This window comes from Aulostomus chinensis, chromosome 20 (assembly GCF_037954235.1).
Source record: "Aulostomus chinensis isolate RoL2024-O1b breed Wild chromosome 20, RoL_Achi_v1.0, whole genome shotgun sequence".
Taxonomy (NCBI): Eukaryota; Metazoa; Chordata; class Actinopteri; order Syngnathiformes; family Aulostomidae; genus Aulostomus; species Aulostomus chinensis.
Window position 1 is genome coordinate 13,196,079 of NC_141339.1, and position 21,092 is coordinate 13,217,170.

At 44.2% G+C, this 21,092-nt stretch overlaps 1 protein-coding gene across 2 annotated transcripts in view; it reads right to left on the reverse strand.

The window, feature by feature from the left end:
- Positions 1-21,092, reverse strand: part of LOC147242890 (uncharacterized) — a 151,412-nt gene that overhangs the window by 10,356 nt on the left and 119,964 nt on the right. Inside the window, exons 3-4 of one of the 2 annotated variants that reach the window (XR_015110652.1) lie at positions 17,483-17,579; positions 11,166-11,204 (exon numbers count right to left, since the gene is read on the reverse strand). The gene's annotated coding sequence lies outside the window, so the exon portion shown is untranslated. Of the gene's footprint in view, positions 1-11,165; positions 11,205-17,068; positions 17,319-17,482; positions 17,580-21,092 lie in introns of those variants that run through there. The other variant, XR_015110653.1, reaches the window with a different exon arrangement.

The following is a 21,092-nucleotide window of genomic DNA, read 5'->3' on the forward strand; positions in this document are numbered from 1 at the left end:
ATTAAGTACGAACTTCATTTAAAAAAAAAAGAAGAAAAGAAAAGACTTATTTCACCTTGGGGCCGAATATATTTCTCATCTTTCTTTTGCACAAACACTGTTACGTGGAGCGGAGTCCAACCTACTTCTCGGGAATCTCAGAAACGTTCCACTTTCCCAAAGGAATATTCTGAGTTCGACAGGCGTTCAGTGTGTTCTCCCTCCATGGAGGTTGGAATGAAGCACTCTGAGTGTGAAGATGATGCAAGAGGCAAATTTGCGGTTTGTGATTTGGGGGTTTTAGAAACATAAATTCACTTTATATGACTCGGCATTCACAAGAGGAGCTCATTTTAACAAGGTCCTCAGCACAATAAGTCTTGTCATATATTAGAAGTCATAAAGGGACCGAAAAAGAATTACTTACACTGTTTCAGTGGAAGTTGTTGAAAAAGAGAAAAATAAATGTCTTGTACAACTACATTTTGCATTTGTAAAATATTTAGGGACCATAAAGTTGATGCATGCCCAATATTTCAACAGTTAGCATTGAGACTGTGATGAATTTAAGTCTTAAAAGTGTTTGCCGATTGAAAAGGGTGTTAAAGTAGTTATAAGACCCGCCTTGACTGTAACTGTGTGTGTGTGTGTGTGTGTGTGTTTGTGAATCTGCTGGCTGTCAGGAAGTGCTGTCATCATTAGGCTGGCTAGCTTGGTGCGCCTCTGTGGTCACCGGATCCCCCCAGCGACAAATTCTCTTACTCCTCAAGGACAGACATCAGACTTAAAAAACAATACCACCACGAGAGAAAAGAAGAAAGACATAGAGGGTGGGAGGACGAGTGATAAATGGTAAATGTTTGAAACCAATGGAGAGTGAGCCTGGAGAGGAAGTGAGCAGATGGAAACTTAGCAGTGATGAGAGATTTTAAGAGGGAGGAATATGGGGGGGGGGGGGGGGGGGGGCAATAGGACAGACAGGGACACAGAGAGTCGTGCAGTGGGAGGAAGTCCCCTAATAAAAAGGTTTCCTGTCTCACTGAGCGTCCCTAGTCTCTGAGGCCTGCTTGACACCAATTAAACCTGCTCTCAGACTGGCTGCCCCGGACACAGCAGACAGAGGACTTCCTATGCAAGGATAAATTTCACACATCCTCACACAAACACACATTTCCATCACTTTGCAGGACATTACACTGATCTGACATTCAGTATTAATGACAATAATAACAACAACTAGGAGGTAGGCAGCGCCTTTCAAAAACCAAACGCTGCTTTACAAAAAGGAACATAAAAAAGTGAAAGCAAAATAATTCAGAGTGTGTCAGTGATAAAGGGAACTACAGGTTAAATGCTTTCCATGAGACTAATCCTTACGTGAGACATACCTTGGTCTAATGCTCTGAGCTGGGACACACCCTGTGATGAAAGAAGAAGAGACCTAAGAGCCCAACATGCTGGCTCAGTATCTACTAATGATCAGTGCAGTCGCTCAAGTTTGGTTTGCAGAGCTCAATCCCACTCCTGACTACACACGTCATAACGTGACAGAAAGATCTGCTTAATAGTATTCTTCTGATAGGGTACCCCCAAAAAAATGTCATATTTTTTCATTGTAGTATACTATACTAATACACTACATTCACATATATTTAGCTTGAAGCTAATGGAGCCCTGTAGCCGCCAGCTACAAACAACAGCAACTCCGTCCAAGAACATCCATTTGCAAACTCTCAAGCGCATCTGTTAATCCATATCTGCTTTAACCAGCCGTATTTTTGGCAAATGGCCGGCTTCTTCTGCTTTGAGTCTCGAGTCAGAGAGAAAAGACACAGGAGGGGAAAACAAGACAAGAAACCTATGTGTGAGTATTTGAATGGCAAAAGAACATTTTAAGCTGAAGAATCACATGAAGTGGCGGCACGGTGGTGCAGTGGTCAGCAAGAAGGTTCCAGGTTCGATCCCTGGCTCCAGCACAGGATCTTTCTGTGTGAGTCTCCATGTTCTCCCTGTTCCTGTGTGGGTTCTCTCTGGTACTCCAGCTTCCTCCCACAGTCCAAAGACATCAAGAGGGGACGAGGCTGATTGATACTCTAAATTGACTGTAGGTGTGACTGTGAGTGTGAATGGTTGTCTGTCTCTATGTGTTGGTCCTGTGATCGACTGGTGACCTGTCCAGGGTGAACCCCGCCTCTCGCCTGAAGGCTGCTGGGATAGGCTCCAGCCCCCCCCCCCCCGCGACCCTTAATAGGAATGGAATCACTTTAAGTGTACATTTATTCAATAACTACGAGACAGACAGCAACCACTTAAGTTACACTTAGGAGAAACTTGACTGACAGCCGAGTGGTTCAGTGCAGATATGAAGTGAAACTATAAATATGGTGTAAATTCTCCCCAAAATCACTTACACTTACAACTATATTAGCCAACACATTTACGGCCTCAAGACACATTTTACAGGTGTGATTGCAAAGTCGACACACACATATTTGGGACTGCCATGGCCTGAGAAGATGGAACTGCCTTGAAATACAATTACATCCTTCATTACATCCTCTCATAGAACCTCATGTCATTGTTTGATATCATCGTGAATATATATATATATATATATATATATATATATATATATATATATATATATCCATAGAAAGATAGTTGTTGGATAAATATTTCTTTCTTATTTGAAAGCATTTTCAGAAATTTGTTTCTGAAAGTTTTAACGTTAACTGTCGCTTAATTTGACGCATGCCTGTCTCAAATACACATTGCAGTAATATACACTTTCACACATTTGCTGCGGGCGGCTGCACGTGCGCACACACACACACACACACACACACACACACACACACACACACACACACACACACACACACAGGCGCAGCTGTATTTCTCAAGTGTTGCCTCCCGTGTTTTGTCAGCAAGTTTAACCATAACTGCAGTTGCTATTGCACAAGAACAAGTAGACTAACACACACACACACACACCTGCCTCTCTTCCTTCATGAGCAGACACACAATCACTTTTACACACAGAAGCACACCTGTCCCTCAGGTGAGACAGGACAGCTGTCTGTCTGATTTTATCAGCTGCGTCTGAGCTGTTTTTAAATGGTTTCACTCTTGAACTCAAAACCCGTTCTAAGGTGTTTTCAGTAAACTCATAAAGTGGCTGACTGTGTTATCAGGATGCTGGATGCTGACTGAACCACAGCCAACGGTCCACAAACCACAATGGTAGAGGACGGCAGCCTGTGCCAGACAGAGTATGTCACAATCCACGTGCGAGGTGGAAAAACCGTCTTTGTAACAGGAACAAGGAAGTGAGGACAAGCAGAAACTCATCCTGACAGCTGAAGCGCCAGACCACTAACGGTCATTGTTACAACACTATTTAGGTTTTTGTTCTGTTGTTTCATGACATGACAAGCTTGCAGCAGAACTATCAGGGTGATCTCTATGTACCTGCAGCACAGGAGACGTCTCCATTTAAGACAAAGATCCTATTTCCCATAACAATGGTTGTACATTCAAACAGAAAAAGACAGCATCCCGCCACTTATCTTACACACAGGACTCTGCAATCAGCCCTCCTTCCAATCTGTCTCTCTCCATCTCCTCCTCCTCTCCTTTACTCTCTCTGATCTCCCTCCTCTTTTCCTTTTTTCCTTTCATTTAATTTATTCTTCAATACCACCCTTTCCTCTATAAGTCCTCCTTTTTTTCTCTTTGTAACCCCCCTCCACCCCTTCTCCACCTCTCTCTTGTTCGATCCCTGACTCAACTTTCACATTCCTGGGGCATTCCTGTAGGATTAGCCTTTAGCATTCTCAGGCTAGGCTGAGCCCCCGCCACCACCACCACCCCCACTGTGACGGTGGCAGGCACTAACAGATGACAGAGAAAAGTATGTGTGTGTGTGTGTGTGTGTTGTGTCCTCTCACTCTCTTTCATCGCCACCCTCCTCCTCTTCCTCCTCTTCCTCCCAGCATGCTGCCCCACTTCCACACTACTCAGCTGCCCTCACAGTGAGCAAACCTCAATCTTCACCTCCCGTCTGGTGCCAGTGAAGGTAACAGTGTCTGTCCCTGGAAATGCAGTAACATATCCAGTTAAGCAAATTATTGCAAAGCACGTGTAAGTATTACCGCCTTCTCTACAAAAAGCAGCTACGAAGCAACTTCTTCCACAATGGAACAGAAACACTCAGAGAGGACGGTCACATGGGGCATCTAATCAGTCACTCACATCTTAACTCCCCTGCTTGAGGCTTATTAGACCAGAAGTATACGGTTGTGTTTATTGTGGGAAGCTGATCAGTACGTTGGCGAACACAATGATGCTAATTCTAAGTGTGAGCGATTTCTTTTATTTCGTTTGAAGTGGCAAGTAGGTGTCGTGGCTCTTATCCAATATCAATATGATGTAAGGTTTGCAAAAAGTACATTTCAGAATCTGTGCTGCTCTGTTTTCACTTGAGTAAAGAAATGCAGTACTTTTACTGGTCTTTAGGCAAGTGTCTGTAATTCTGCTTACGAACATGTAATTTACTACTCATTTGCTTATTTAACAAACTTCTGAGTAAAATGTTTTCCTCTGAAATGTAGTGAAGCATAAGTATAAAATCACATATGATTTGATACCCCAATGAAATGTAAGTATCTTGAATTGAACGCAATAGAACAGAACAACTAAAGGCAAAATTACTGGGTGATGTCACAAGAAGCAAGTTTGGAAACGAGCTCAACTGCAGGACAAAAAAAAGAAGAATGAAGAATTAGATTATATGTCCGAGCAAATACACATAAAAACTGAGCTACTCATCCGTCTTTTCTTTCTTCTGATGGAGTGTACGATGGACTGCAGTACACTGAACACACACTAATGATCCGAAGCACCATGGGTGGTATCTTCTATTGACCCGTCCCAATTACTGTCAAGATGACCTGCCTGGCTTGTTTAACCAAGAAAGATAGAGCCAGAGGAAATTAATAACTAAAATAATTAGATAAAACTGGCTGAACTCAGCCCATTTGTAGCATGTAAATGGATACCTGTGATAAAGCACACAGAGATGGGGGGGGGGGGGGGGGTGTATTTCTGTAAGGCCTTTAAGTCCAAAGTAAAGCATTATGAGGTAATCATGGCCTTTTCCTGTTTGCTCTTCTGTTTCTATAAGGGGGCTTTGTGTCGAGTCAGTGTTACAAGCCAAACTAGTAGCACTGGCCTACCACATGTGGAAACACTCACAGGACAAAAAAACTTGGCAGGGACAGATGGGAGGAGGGGTGAGGGTGAGAGAAATAGAGATAGAGTGTGTGTGTGTGTGGGGGGGGGTGATAGAGAGAGAGAGAGCGAAAGAGACACACAGGTTTTTTTTGCTCCAAAGTATCACCTTACTTCAGCCAAAATAAAAGTGTGATCTGAGCCAAAGACGCACCTCAAAAACCTCTCAGCTGTTTCCCCCTTCGCTGCTGCCAACATGACTCATTTAGATCCACACCTTCCCTCCCTCCCTTCCTGAACTCTCCCCCTCTTTTGTCGGATCTTCAGACTCACTGCCGAGCTGAGAATTTTTGCACAGATGCTCTGGTGGATACCTGCTGCTTTTAAAATCTTATTGAAAGTATTTACCTTCTTACTGCTTTTGGTTTATTTCCCCAGCTCTCTCAGGGCTGTGTTGTAACTCCTTTCACTCTCTTCTTCTGCTAATTTCTCTCCTTATCCAATCCCTAAATCTAAATCCCTCTCTTCTGACTCATGTTGCAACTCTCTTCTCGGAATGTACAGTACAGGGTTCTGTTCCTCCACATCAAGCTGATTGCTTTCTGTCAGCCTGTACTGCTGCAGGGGCCCCAGGAGGCCCCCCGGTCCCTCACATCTAAACATCTGTCCATCCCATTACTGTAGCTGCTGCAGAACCTAACCCAAAGCCCTTTTTACTCATGCTGACAGCAAGACTGGCGAGAATGGGAATGACATCCAAGGGAATGCCAGCATTCCCGGGTGTCTCCTCAAAGCTCCTGATTATGTGAGCCAGCTGGTTGAGAGACGTGCCGAGTCGCCAGCCAGCGTTCCGCGGGGCATCCAATAGGGCCCCGGATGTTTTCAAAGTATGGGGATGGTTAAGAGCATGTATAAGGATCAGTTTGGGGATGGGAACGCATGCAGGCATCAGTCGGCTGGCTCGTTTGGCTGGAATGTGAGTCAGGAAAGCTATAATGGGGCTTAGCGTATGCGCTGTATGGACGACTGTTATCTTTTTAGCAATGTAGGACAGAGGAAATGGATATGACCACGGGTGGCAGGACTGACCATGACGATGACGATATAAAAACAACCCTTGACAACTGTATACTTGCTGGAAATCATGTCTCTAAGCTACTTGTACACTACATAAAACCCATTCTTGGACATGAACGCCTTGATTAAGATCTGTTCTTTTAACTTCTATTAAAACACCTGCCAAAGTGGAAGAAATAACAGTGCCTATCATTAAAATGTCACAGGTAACATATTCGGTCATGTTCCAAAGCAAGGAAACAAGGTTAGTTCAATGTTTTGAAGTGTGAGGAGGGATGAGTCTTGTGACTTTCACATCCGCCGTCTTTCCTGAACGTCCACCAAAGCGCTTTTACTGGCACAATCTAATCATAATCTAACCAAATCTAATCTATCGGACGGGGAGTTCATGTATTCCTTCCTACTCACTCAGAAATGGAGCCGCAACGCGACGCCAGCGTACTTATGTTCCCTCAAATTTCCAACATTGATTTTTAAAGAGGCACATTTTTTTTTTTTAGCACAATATGGAATGAGATGCACACAGTTGTATTTCTGCAAGCATCTCAGCCCAATGGTGCCACCGTTTTTGATAAGAGTAGCAAAAATGTTGAAATCTTTATTGAGGTATCAATATTCGCAAAAAAAAAAAGGCTAGAGAACTAGAAAATTAGAAAATGAGTATAAATGAAAGAAATTCTTAAAAGGAGAAGTTCAACTGTGCATTTATATCTATAATTCTATCAAGAGCAGTAACGTGTTGACGTCGACAGAGCAGCAGGTTGAGAGGTGAAACGGTCCAAGAAAGATTGTGACGCTGTTTTCTTACCCAAGTGTTTTGGGTCTAAATCCTAAAAAACTGTGTGTGTACATGATTTTAAAAAATCAAAAATCATCATTTTCAGCAGATTCTTTGTATTTGTGGGTTGTAAAATTATATCATCTGAGGCCTGGGTCATATATTTATATTGAATATCATTCAACTGTGACAATGTATCCTGGGATTCTTTTTTTTTTTTTTTTAAATATTAAAACCTGTGATAGACAATTTTGCTGTGTAAATCAGTGCTAAAAAGGAACCAAGTCAGATTTCTCACTGGTGGTCCACCACGCTGTCTGCATTTTATTGGTATCGGCAGATGGTGATTTTTTTTTTTTTCCTATTCATCAGTATCGGTCCACTGAGCGCTCATGAGGAACCAACATGGTGAATATCTGATAAAGCAGGAGCTTTTACAAATTTTTGTATCCATTTGCAGAAACCTCAATGCTAACATTTTACCACTGGTGACTGGAAATCCATGCAGCCTGTGAGGGAAGAGACCACCGACGCTCACCACTGGTAATAAAGCTGATTGACAACAAGCTTTTGCTCTGCAGGGACCCTCAATAGCAATTCCAGGGCGAAACTTAGCGGATGAACAAGCGAGACCGACAGTAAAGGGATGAATGAAAGCGCATCGATCACGAACCGCTTCAGTTACCAAAGCATAACTGTCTCGTCCGTGTCTGTGTACTTAATTGAGACATTTTGACAAATTTCAGTGTTGTCAGCATCATGGCGAGCAGCTAATGGTAGTAGGGGGCTTCTCCTTGGTGATTTGTCCTTCAGATGGACCCCCCCCCGCCGCCCTTCTCCTCACTGAGCGTGTTGTGACTTTGACCCTCTTGTGTGGTCGGATCAGATAAGAGCCACAGGTAAACACAAACACACGGAGACGAGGGAAAACAAAGCGCCGGTGATAAATGATGCAAATGACGCCTCCACAAACTCGGCCTGCATGCAAAGACAAAACTGGCTCTGATGCTCACACCCACTCAGACACACACACACGAGCAGCGGTGACCTATCGCCTTTAATTGTGGCACCTTGAGTAATGAGGGGTAATTTCAGCTAAAGCAAGAGATGGGGGACGGGGTTAAACCAGAGGAAAATCACATGCAGACATGTATAAATATGTACACACACAATCACAAGTAGATATATATATATATAGATACATTGGCATGCAAATACACTCCTATAGAAGCCATAAACACTAGAAGCTCTGTCATGTACACGTTGAACATACAGACCCTTCCAGTCCCTTCACTCCCTCAAACACACACACACACACACACACACACACACACACAGCGCACTTGTCTTGTGTAAGTGAGATGTCTTCTGTTTCAACAATGTGTGCAGTGTGTGCTGCCTGCCTTTTCTTCCCTTGGCAGAGTTACCCAATCCCCTGACACGCATTCTGCATGGATGACGGCAAACTCTTCTCATGACGCCGCCGGAGCCACCCGTTTAGTTCCGCTTCAGCTCTGTACACGCACAGTTCACAGGGTCAGAGGGCTAAGGGATGCCGCCGGGCTGAGACCAACTGCGTTTATGAACGACCCCGAGTGTAAGGTCTCTAATGAGGAGCTTTGATCTGTTGGGCTCGTCCTCGTCTGGAGATCAAACATCTGAACAGGCCTCACATGGAGGTCTCTGACATACAGTGTGGAGAAATATCGCTGACCCTTGGTATGATATCTGAAGCAACAAAGACACTTCTGTTGACCTTCCTGGAAATCAGCGGGATTGTGCTGTGTTCATGTGTGTGTTTGCCCGTGGCTATACCCTCACCTCTGCTGACCCCCTCCCAAAAAAAGAACTGAAGAGCACAAAGGTGACACCCTTTGACCCCCCCTGGACAAAATCCGATCCAAATTAGAAAACTCGACTCATTTATTATTGCAGGCCCTGACGTTTTCATGGATAACACGGGAATGTGCTCCAGAATCAACGGCTGGGTCGAGACCTGCCTGTTTACATGACGGTGATTATCATTCCTCATTTATTTACACACGCTCTCCTCTGTTAGCGTGGAGGATTAGCTCACAGATCAGAGGGAGAGAAAGGAGATTACTTCATCTGATTTTCAAATAAAATCAGTCAGCAAATCATGATGTGAGGCAACAGCCCGAGAATCAGGACTCTTGAATTAAAAAAACAAATGAAATTGCAGCCGTTTGTCTGTAATTGGCGGCTTTTGCGCAAGCTTCTGCGTGCTGCTCCTGAGCCAGTAACACCCCATCGCCTCTCCCCAGCTGATTCCCTGGGAAAATAAGTTGTGGGCCTGTGAAACTTTCAATTAAGACACAGTGTGCTGCTTATACCGCGCCTGAGGTCTGGCACGCCGCTCCCATACTTTATATGATTTTTCCCCTTAAATCTATAAATTCACTTGCTACATGTAATAGAAGCAATTGAACAGAACAATGCCGTTGAATTACCAAGGTGTAGGCGTGTGTTCCACAGTATGTTTCAGAATCAGATTAGATATAAAAGGTGTGGGAACAAATCTAATCTCTTGTTAATCTCTCTTTTTTTTAAATGCTGTTGTGTGACTGTACATGTGAACATGGGTGTGTGTACATGTGAATGCATGCCTGTGCCGTCAGGAACAGGATGCAGACTGAGGTTTGGCTTGGCGTCCTGCATGGCAAGCCAACAAACTGTGGAGGAAACTGGCGACACGGGGCATGTTGGGAAAAAAGAAAAATACAGAAAAAAGCATACATAACGGGAGCGACAACGCTATGGATGGGAGGAGGAAGAAGGTGCTGCAGCACAAAGAGATGTTTGCTTTAATGCCATCAGGGTATAAAGTGCAGCATGCGAAGTCGTTCGGCGTCGAGACCACATAGTTTTACATGTTTGTCCTTGAATGCTGTGTATATTTTGACTTTGTTGATCTGCTGTATACATGTTTTTGACATTTTTCCCCTTGTTTTTTTGCACGTATATAGAAAATGACTTCAAGGGTTAAAGCAAAGATGGGGAAAGAAATCTGGGGGAGGTTTGGGTGGGTTTAGGGGAGAGAGAGTTATCTGGATGACACCACCCGGCTCATCTGATGACCGGGGAGTTTAAAAGTGGGATGCCAAAGGCAGCGCAGCAGCAGCCGCCGCACGTCGTCAGCAGCCCCCACGACCCACATCGCTCCCATAAAAAGAGCGACTGAGACACGACGGCCACCCGAGTAGAGCTCTGATGTCAGGTAGGTGAAGGGCACCGGCCTCAGCAAGCACAAAGACACACACAAAAAAGTGAAATGGTAAAAATTAACAGTAAAAATTGTAAATAAAGGAAAAAGCTTAAGTAAAATCCTGATAATCCTCAATTCACTGTTACAGAAACACCTGTTAGGTGTAGTTAAAACGTCTGGGAGCATGAAGGCTTTGAGGAAGAAGTTATGGTGAGGTTCAGGGTGAATCATTAAGGGAAACCCCCCCCCCCCCCTTTACAGGAAGGATCACAAAGAGCTTTAGCATGAAGTCAGGCTTATTCAGCGTTCACATACAACTAGACATTCACAAACCTTTATAAGTGTTTGAGTATCTCAAAAGCTGCATTTGAGGGGAAACAACTACAGCTACAACATAAACAGAAAAACTCCGACCCAACAGAATGATGACGGAAGATCCAGTCGCCTCGGAAAGAGACAAAAACAAAAGGGAGAACAAAAACAGGGGCAAATTGATCAGAAGAGTAAAAGGTGACAGATGAATGGTTTCCTCCGTGTATTGAAGTACGAACAGTAATGGATGGCGGGAGAGTCCGTCCAGCCGCTCCAGCCCCTCCTACACATCCTGCCCTCTATAGCTTCTCAGATGCCCTCTATTTCCTTCCAGGGTTAAAGCCCAGGCTTTGGCCTTTCACCAGGTGGCTCCTGTCTGGCCATCAGCTAGGTAGATCCACCCTGTCTGGGGTACGCCATTGTCGAGTCTGGACATCTAGTCAATTGCCCTTCTTTTTTTTTAAGCTTTTAAGTCTTTCTGATTTGCACCGGATAGAGAAAAAGGTGACAAGTAAAACATCAGGATGTAACGTGACAGCGGGTCAGCTGAGTGACTCCTACCTGACGCTGGACTGTCTCCTTGCACCACACCCTTCCACCCTGAGAAGGAAATAACAAAACATGAATGATTTTCAAGCCTCCTTGGCCGGGATGTTTCCATCACACATCCAGCAGGTTTGACTTCCTGCCTCTGTCTTACCCCCTCTCATCACTTCCACTCTCCTTAGAAGCCCACTGAGTCTACGTGTGTGTTTTGGTACACAACACGGAGATGACCGCTTCTTTTCTACACATTCACACACACAGAACAACATTTTTTTCCTGCTGGCCTTATTTGAGCTTTAGTTCCCCCACGTGTGTGCGTGCGTGTGTGTGGTATTGAAAGGGAAAAAGCTTGGCGGATGTACAATGGGGACTCCTGGTTCCAGACACCTCAGGAACAATCAGAGGGTCTCTGCTAAGTTTCCTGTTTGACTTTTTATTGGCTGCACTGCCATCGCCACGGCGACACAGGAAGAGCTGCAGCACTATATGATGGACAAATGGACAGGAAGATTAAAAACACCAGAAGAGAATGTGCGGATGTACTCCCACATCTATTTAAGGCTTCAAAAATAACACACACACACACACACACACATATATGCCAAGGATGCATTGCTGCATGCCCCTTGCCACCAGTGAGTCAGCCATTTCTACTCTTGCAGTGTATCTGATTTAAATACCTTCCCCTCCCTGTAGAAGTCAAACAGCTACAGGCCTGTTTAGTGATGACGTGACATGTGAAGTATGTATATACAGTAGAGTGTTTGAAGGGTAGCTAATGGAACAAAGACAGATTGGAGCATTTAGCAAACATTACTGACACATTTGACTTGTTTAGATTTAAAACCGGACGATGACTTCCCCCGATGTAACACACAGTTAAAATAAATAAACTACTGCAGATAGAATTTGCTTCATATTCAGCCATCCTCCAATACGTGTGCATGTGTGTGTGTGTGTGTGTGTGTGTGTGTGGGGGGGTGATTTATAACATCTATAATGTCTTGCTCAATGACACTTCAACATGTGGGCAGCAGCAGCAGCAGCAGCAGCAGCAGCAGCAGCAGCAGCAGCAGCAGCAGCAGCAAACCATCAACCCTGCCATTACTGAACGGCCTGTTTACTTACTGAGCCGCAACTGCCCCTTTTTAATCTGCATAAACAGGCCCAAACCAGGGATGTGTTAAAACGTCATGCCAGTGTTTATATAAAACCACACCTCTCAGACTCTAACGCTCACTTCTTCACATGTGAAGTCCAACCGCTGTCTCATATTATATTTGACTACAAAGAAACAGAAGAATTCAACCGTATCGGAGGACACAGATTCATTAAATGAACAGTCGGTAATTTTAGCTAGATATTATTATGCAACTGCATTAGTTTGTGACTGTTGCTGACTTTTACGCTACTATGCAAAGAAGTGGTTCTCTCTATCCATCCATCCATTTTCTACTACTTATCCTGTTAAGGGTGGCGGGGGGGCTCTCTCTATCCCAGCAGCCTTCGGGCGAGAGGCGGGGTTCACCCTGGACGGGTCACCAGTCCATCACAGGGCCAACACATAGAGACAGACAACCATTCACACTCACAGTCACACCTACAGTCAATTTAGAGTATCAATCAGCCTCGTCCCCTCTTGATGTCTTTGGACTGTGGGAGGAAGCTGGAGAACCAGAGAGAACCCAGAACCTTCTTGCTGTGAGGCGACAGTGCTAACCACTGCACCAACGTGCCACCCTGGTTCTGTCTGTTGTTGGCAAATTATCACACAATTATAATACATGTGGACGCTGACCAGCACACTTCTCTTGCTCACGTTAAAGGAATACTTGAGCAAAAGAAGAGCATTTAGTCTTTGAAGTACTAAAAGACAGTTGTCTTAAGCTCACCAAGATGTTTTTTTCCACTGCTGCTTTTCTTCTTCATGACTGTCTTGAGCCTGTCTAAGGTAACACAAGGCAGCTAGGACGACGTACCGATCCGACAGCACATGAAATAACATACAAACTCAGCTAATGACGCAACAAGAAAGTGGCGGGAGAACAGGAGGGCAATGAAGAAGCTGATTGGGTAAGAGAAACAGGCAAGGGGGCTGTGACTGGTAGAGACTAATTAACATGCGAGACACAGGTGATGCAATTAAAAAAAGGCGGGAAACTGAAAACAGAAAGGAAGTGTAGAGCACATAAAGACACAGCGGGGAAGTGATGACCAAATCAAACAGGAACTGACTTGACTAGTTAAAAACAAACCAGACAAACCAAATGCAAAAAACACATAGATAATCATTTAAAAATTAATGGAAGAGACAAGGGCTGAATTTCCACAACTGAAAAAGAAAAAGAACTATACAAATAACCTTGCATTCGTTTATTCACGGTATCTTCAAGCGTGACCAACATGAAGTTTAACCAACTTTCCTGTGCTTGTCTGTGCTCATTCGCATCAGCATGAACTGGAAGGGTAATAGTTTGTTTTTAATTAAATCAAAAGTTTTCTAGATTACTTAGCATGCAGCTGGATAAAAAAGATACGGATAAAGCCACTACTGTTGTTATCCGTCATTCGCAACAAACATCTTTTGGCAATCTGGATTCACAGAATGTCAAGAAGCAGTGTAAAACGAACGCATGAGCTCAACACATGTTTCTCTGAGTATTTGAAAGGAAAAATACACTTTTTTGTAGGCAGTGTTGCTGTTACTAGCCTTTAGCCACAATTAGCTTCAAGCTAAATATTCATCTCTCTGCTTTCTGGAGTCACAATGAAGTGAAAAATGTATCCATGAGCCCAAGACACCTTTTTGTGAGTATTAGAAAGAAAAATTAGACTTTTTTTGTGATGTATCACTTTAAGAGAATGCTATTTAAAATGAAAACATGTTGGTCTTGTAACTCATCCGGTAGCAAAGTCTACCAACTATTTTATTTGCCACTACATCACTGGTTTCTGTCCTCCCTCTCCACCATGCCAGTTCCCATCTCCCAGTCATGTTCCCAGTGGAGTTCCCAGTAATCAGCACTCCTTTGATGGGGAAGCAGCCCAGGGAGAGGCACCAGGGATTACGACTGAAACAGCCGGAGCTTTGGTTACTTCCTCGGATGTTTTAGAACCGGGCGCAACTGCAATCTGGGAATTTTCCACTAAATCAGAGAAAAGATATGACGAGGAATGTGGCTTCAAAGCACATGATGCGTATGAGGACGAGGAAAAGCATTGCCCATTCATTGCTTTGACATATTTAAACAAGCAAATCCTAACGTTACTTAAAATCAGTTTATTTTAAATAGCAGTTAATAAATTGTTTCAATAAACAGGGAGAAGTTATACAAACTTCTGGGAGTAATTTCCATTTCCATAAGACTTATTTTTAAACCTTGACACAAGAGAAATAATAAATCATAATATGAAACAGAAATTAAGATGCACCCTTGCAGTATCTTGCTAATTAACTTCCAACAAATTGTCAACATCCCTTTTTCCCTCTGCCCATTTTATTCCACTTTATTATGATTGTGTGCTGCTCCTGAATATTACTATCAAAGCTCTTATTAAGGAACATCCCCGCCAGGGATGACTTATAATAGTCTGCATATTCATTTTAAGAGCTTTAATTCCCCAGAAGAGCCAACGTCTCCTATCAGCGTGCTGGTGTGAGCTGCGTATTGTATTACATCATGACCTTCTTTTCAAGGCCTCATTAGCCAGCTCGTTATCTCATTAGCAAATTGAGTGGACCTCGTTAGTACCTGCAAACTCCACCAGGATACTGCTGTTTGTTAATGAGATATCACATTCATGAGGGATTTTTCTTAAGAACAATATTTTTTGCTCTCAAGGAACTCAATGAGAATGGTCGGGCTGGAAAATTATTGTATCACTGCAGCTGCTGCTAGTGTGTGTGTGTGCATGTGTGTGTCATCCTACCAACTTCAAGCTTGCGGCCATAAAGTTTCACCACAAGCTGAGTCACCCGTTTCATGCTGCTGTTTAGATGAGGTTCCAGGTTTGAGCTTAATAGATAGCAGTTGTCTCTTCTAGTGTTGGCCAGCGCACAAATACATTTGCAGGAAGTGAAGTTTTCCTTTCATAAAGATGAAAAACATACAACAGCTCTGGGTTTCCTTCTCGAGTAGGGAGCGTTTGAATTATTTCTTTATTTGTGTTAAGTGCCTGCGCATTTCTGGAAGTGTGCTGCCTTGGGGGAAAGTAGCAGAGGGGAGGAGGGGCGGAGGAGGGTAGTCCTTTAGGTTAATTTGGCTCTGTTTTGTTGGTGGTCATGCTAAAGTTGTGTATTGCCCAGAGGGACACGCTGTTTCTGGGGTGGGAGGAGACAAACGCACAGAGGAAACACTGGTAGCACTTAAGCAAAGCCAAATAAACAATTTGGGTTGAAATGACTCACAGGTGCGAGCAGGCAGGACCGCCATCTGTGGGCAGGCAGGGTCTATGGTGGCATCCCCTGCCGCCACAGCGGTGGCACGGTCTGCAGCGAGAGTTATGTAATCATTTCAGCTGTCAGAGGAGCTCAAACCGAAACCGCAGAGGGAGAGAGGATGTTGTTGAGAAGGTTGTCTTCGCAAAAAAGCTGCTCATGAACACCTCTGGATGGTGTTCCCCGAGTTCCCTCTGTTCAGGGTTCTCACATTGCGTGTGTTTTTTTGAAGGATCAGCTGTGTGTTGTGTTCTCGCCAACTGGTACGGGGCTATTTCAAAACACTGAATACGCGTAATGCATGTGTGGTTTTGCGTCGGATCACATAAAAACAGGTAAATTCAGTGAAGGTTAAAATGAACTCAAGAAAAGAGGCTCTGAACACACGGTGCAGCTCGTTTTTTCTCTCTTTTTCTTTTTTGAACCACCCTTCTTTCAGTGATGGCCACAGCAGCCGAAGCCTTAACTTGATTAGTGGGATAAACATCAGCTCAAAAGCATTAGTGGGGTATGGTATAACGGTGACCTCACTGATAATGCACACACACACTTAGCAAGCAGTAAAACTAAGCTCAGCATGGGCAGCTGCCAAAGCCAATCAAAGCCCTCTGTACATCCTGGAAGCAGCTGTCTGGTCCACTCAGAGCTGCACGTGTGTCATCTGCCGTTCAGTTGGAAAAGAAGTTCAGAATAGAACAGTGTGTGTGTGTGTGTGTGTGTGTGTGTGTGTGTGTGTGTGTGTGTGTGTGTGTCTGTCTGTGTTTTTGTGAACCAAACAGCATTTTGGTGATTACATTTATTTAAAAAGTACCAAAATAGCTAAAATGCACTTATAGGAACTGATTTTCCTCCCACTAATAACAGGTCTTACCATTTTACCCACCATTACATCCCCTAATAAGCCATCAAAGTCCCATCAGGGCACACAAGGACCAAGCCGACTCAGGCGACCTCGGGTGACCTCTGAGTGGGTCAGTTCCTGTGCCCAGGGGCACCCTGGGGGTGTTCGATGAGCCAAAGGTCATGACGAGGGGTGAAAAAATCGAGGATGATGGATCTTTTAAATGAAAATGGTAGTTTACAACATGAACCGACATTCCGATTACAAGAGGATAACTAACTGAGGTGTGAGTGTTCTCCGAAGGGCTGGCAGTGGGGGCGGGGCGGGGGTGGTGTGGTGGTGGTGGTGGTGGTGGTGGTGGTGGGGGGGGTCAGAGAGAAGCCCTGTGTCTGTCGCTTCTGAACACAAAGTGTGTCTGTGGTCAGCTGGTGACAGCTGAACGCTCCCAATCTGTACACCTCAGCCAGCCTTGCTCACTGAAAAGGCTGATTCATGCATTCATCCAAGTGATTCACAGCACTCACACACACCGACACACACACTTGCTACACAAACACATTTGGACCCCAAGCAGCGGTTGAGAGGTCTTAACACAATCACCTTTTCTTCTTTGTTGGAAGGCAGGAAAAACAGTGGTGCGACACGCCGGCTTCTCTGCCCATGTGGAAAGACTCATGGGAGATTATCGCAGTGTAGCCAGGGCTGGAACCGAACAAGGGCCCAGCTGTTTAACAGGAAGTCACCTCTGGCAGGCCCAGCGCCGCCAGCAGTGCTCCTTACTTGCCTGGCCGGCAGTCGGTCGGAGGGGGAAAGTCAAAACTGACACTGATGCAACAAAGTCTGCAAGCTCAAGAAAGCTCCTTGTGTGCTCAGACGGTGTGTGTAAAGGCTGGACAGAGATAGAGAGAGAGAGAGGGAGAGAGAGAGAGAGAGAGAGAGAGAAGGGAGGACATGTTTAAGATTAATTTTAGAACATTTCTCAGGTGGAAGAAATCCAGTGAAGCTGCACTGGGAGTAGACTTCTGACTTTACAATGAAGTGTTTAATACCAACCTGAAATCTGAACCTGGAGAGACTGTAGACACGTCCCACAGCTGCAGTTCAATCACAACTTTTACCAGCACAATGGACCTCTGATGGAGCGACCACACTGTTAAGAAAAAAAAAAAAAAAAGCTCTTAAATGACATTTACTTCTGAGGTTATGCCACATTCTGCGCACAGCTGAGCCACATGGCTTCTCTTGACGTCTTACGCTTTGATGCAGCTTCAGATGGGACGCCCACGCAATAGCGGAGCTGAGGAAAGATGGAGAGAGATAGCGATAGACAGAGATGCATAGAGAAAAACACAAACACTGCTTGCCAGCCACAGAAACACAGTCATTAGCATTGCAGATGCTATCGATAGGAAGTGTGAAAAGGCCTCATGTATTCAGCCTGAATCCGCTCATTGTCCCAGGCCTGCGCAGTAGTCGTGGTACTGTACGCAGCAGTGTGGGAGGGGAGTTAGGATCTGCAGAGGTCGGAATTCACTGTGGATATGTGTGGGATTCAAGGCTTTCCTCTTATCACAGCCAAATGTCAAAGTGAGGATGTAGCGACGCGGAAACAGAATAAAGCATAGCAGGAATACTTCTCAGGCTGTGTCAGCGGCATACTTTACATTCAGCTGCACACTCAAGTCAGGCACTCCTATTTCAGCCCTCAAGTCCCTCAGCTGATGTGACAGGAATATATACTGAAGATGAAAATATGGCTTTTTCTGTTTCTGTACAAGTACTCGAACACACTGCGCCTGAATAGCTGACTATAGAGGATCCTCAACTCTCAGGCTTTGTTTTATACATCAGGATACTGCTGACATTAATCATTTTAAGAGCCATGCACAATAATGTTACTCTCGCGCTATTTGTGTTATTACTGTTACATTCTAACAAACCAATTATATATAAATATTTGCACAATTTGTCCACAAAATTCATACTTTTGCACGAGTGGAACCGATAGTAAGTGCAGCTAAGGGTGTTTTGGCACCTATATTTCATTTGCTTTGGTCTAAATCTGTTGATCATCTGCTGTAAATGTGTGAGTGTTTTCCACATGTTCAGTTTGTTCACACAGAAATATCACAGCAAATGTGGGAACCTTGTTTATTGGTCGGATGTGTTCGGGGCGTAATTACAGAAAAAAAGTCCTGAGTTCTGGACTTTTTCGCATATATATCATGTCCTTTTTTTCCTTGGATGAAAGAGCAGTTTAGCTTAAAATGAAGATTCCACGTGTTAGCTGGGTCAAATTCTGTGTTTAACTGTCCTTGAGCAAGACACTGAATCGTCAATTGCTCCTGATCAGATGTTTGGCACCTTGCGTGCTATTCTCCATCAGTGTGGTTGAGTGTGTGTGCATGTGCGTGTGAATGAGGCATGATTGCCAAGCATTTTGAGTACCGTCAAGGTGTGAAGGACCTCGTTTGTACCAGGAACCAGATTTAGACCAACTCTTCGCTGCACGATTTACAGGGATTGCTGTGTTAACACTTGCACAAAAGGCTGCAGGGTTTGATTGAACAGAGCTAAAACGAGGAAAGGTATGAAAGCAGCCTCAAACTCATTCTACAGCGTATGAGTCCACATCTGGTTCTGTCACTGTCTGTGCCTGCCGAGGGCTCATCAGTGATATTCCCAGGATTTTTGAGTTGTTGTGTTGTGGAGGTGTTATATCTGATTATTTTTGGCTATGGAATTAGTCTAAATACCACTAATTGCTCTTGATGCCTTTGTCATGTTTCCTCTGGACAAAATCAAAATACAGGAAATGTTTCCTCCTGCTGCTGAATGTTTCCATCCTCGAAGCTAGCACGCTAACTAGCTCTTCCCGAGAAGGAATTCACTTATCAGTAGAAGTTACTGGCAGAATCACTCGTGTTTGAATTCACCTTTCACAAGGAAAAATGATTTTCATGTGTTACTGCCTGACAATAAGAGTTTAAATGGTCGCCTGCGACGACCGGCCAAAAGGAAATTCCCTGTAACCTGTTGACAGGACGGGTCGCCTCTGTAGTTGCCAGCTATCTCCTGTAACCTCTGTGATCCTTCATCCAATGTGATCAAATACAGCTTAACAATGTTAGCGGGTGCCCTCGCCACAACCTAAACTCCTACATGACCCCTATTAACCGACTGGATCCGACCACCGCATGCTACATCAGTTCTGTTTGAAGTGCGCGAGCATCACTGTCGCCTTCAGCTCGGTGACAGATGACCCGATGACCTTGTCCTTCAGAGGGGATCAATAAACACACTCCTGCCATCATCAAACAAGCTGAATCGGTGATCCCTGGGAATGTGCGTATGTGTGTGCACGCTCATCTACAGCACACAACAGCTGGTGTGATTCTGATCCTTCAGAGAATCAATAAATGGGGGTGGAGCGGGTGATTAGCATTAAACATGCTTATCGATCAGGAGCGTTTGTGTTGTATATTCCCTGATGAACACTGCTGGGTGTTTAAGCTCACGGCACATTGATCTATGGGTCCATAGTAAACATAGTTGAACAAATTAGCACATAGGTATCTAAAATGAGGCCATTTAGCTCTCGAGGTAATATAGAATGAGTGATAGCATCATTATAATAGGCCTTAATGGCCCTCTGATTGATAAACCTTTGATATTATAGATAATATGACATTCTTAAACAGTGAAACACCCATTTTTTTCAATTAAATTTACGTCCTTGCAAACAAAAAGATACTCAGCTTTCCGCTGTGACAGCTCTTTTAATGTTTCTGGAAATAGACAACGGAGAGTGAGCACAAGTGAAATGCTGATTAGTCCCTCAAAGTATTTTTTTTCTTTTCCTGTATTTTTGTCTCTCTAATAATCCGGTTCAAGGAAAAACAGCTATATTTAGAGCCAGACATCACTCCCACAGCAGACGGCCATGCAAAACTAATATTTTCAGGAACCTTCAGGTTTTTTTTTTTCCTCTGCAATATATCAAACCATAGGAGGATGTGATTATTCAACGTTGTGTTTTTCTTACTCTGAAAACGAGCCGGATATTAATGCGTATGGGAAACGACGAACACTGCAATGACAATAAAAATGCCATCTCCACCTTAACGGATGGCTCCCCGCTTTTGTGTATTTTCACTTCCATTTACCTCAAATCTGCACCCTAAATAGGACGGTTGCAGCAGCTCCTTGGGAGTATGCTTGAGCTGCATAACTTGAGGCAAAGGCGTGTGTGTTTTCCATAGTCGCGCAGCATGGATGGAGAATCATGTCTCACGGCAATCTGTCAGAGAGCAGAGAGCCACAAGTAGAATGCTGACACACCAAAACAGGGGCTCCATTCTCCTCAAATGTTTCTCAACCTAGATGAGTCACAGAGTAACTGGCACTGCTTGAAACGAGCATGTCGGCCGTTCGGTTCCTTGCGGCCGGGGCTGAGGGGATAATAAGAGAGCTGGTAGGAATCAGGGGCCTTTCTAATCCTTACCTCCACATAGACAGCGCTATTATCAGCCTTGTGTTTAAGGCAGATTACATGCTACAATTAAAGGAGGAATCCGCGGGCTCCTTTATGGGAACAACAAGGGTGAGGGTTGGGAGAGTTTTGGAGAGAAACAGCCTTGTTTGTGGAGAACAGAAGCCAATA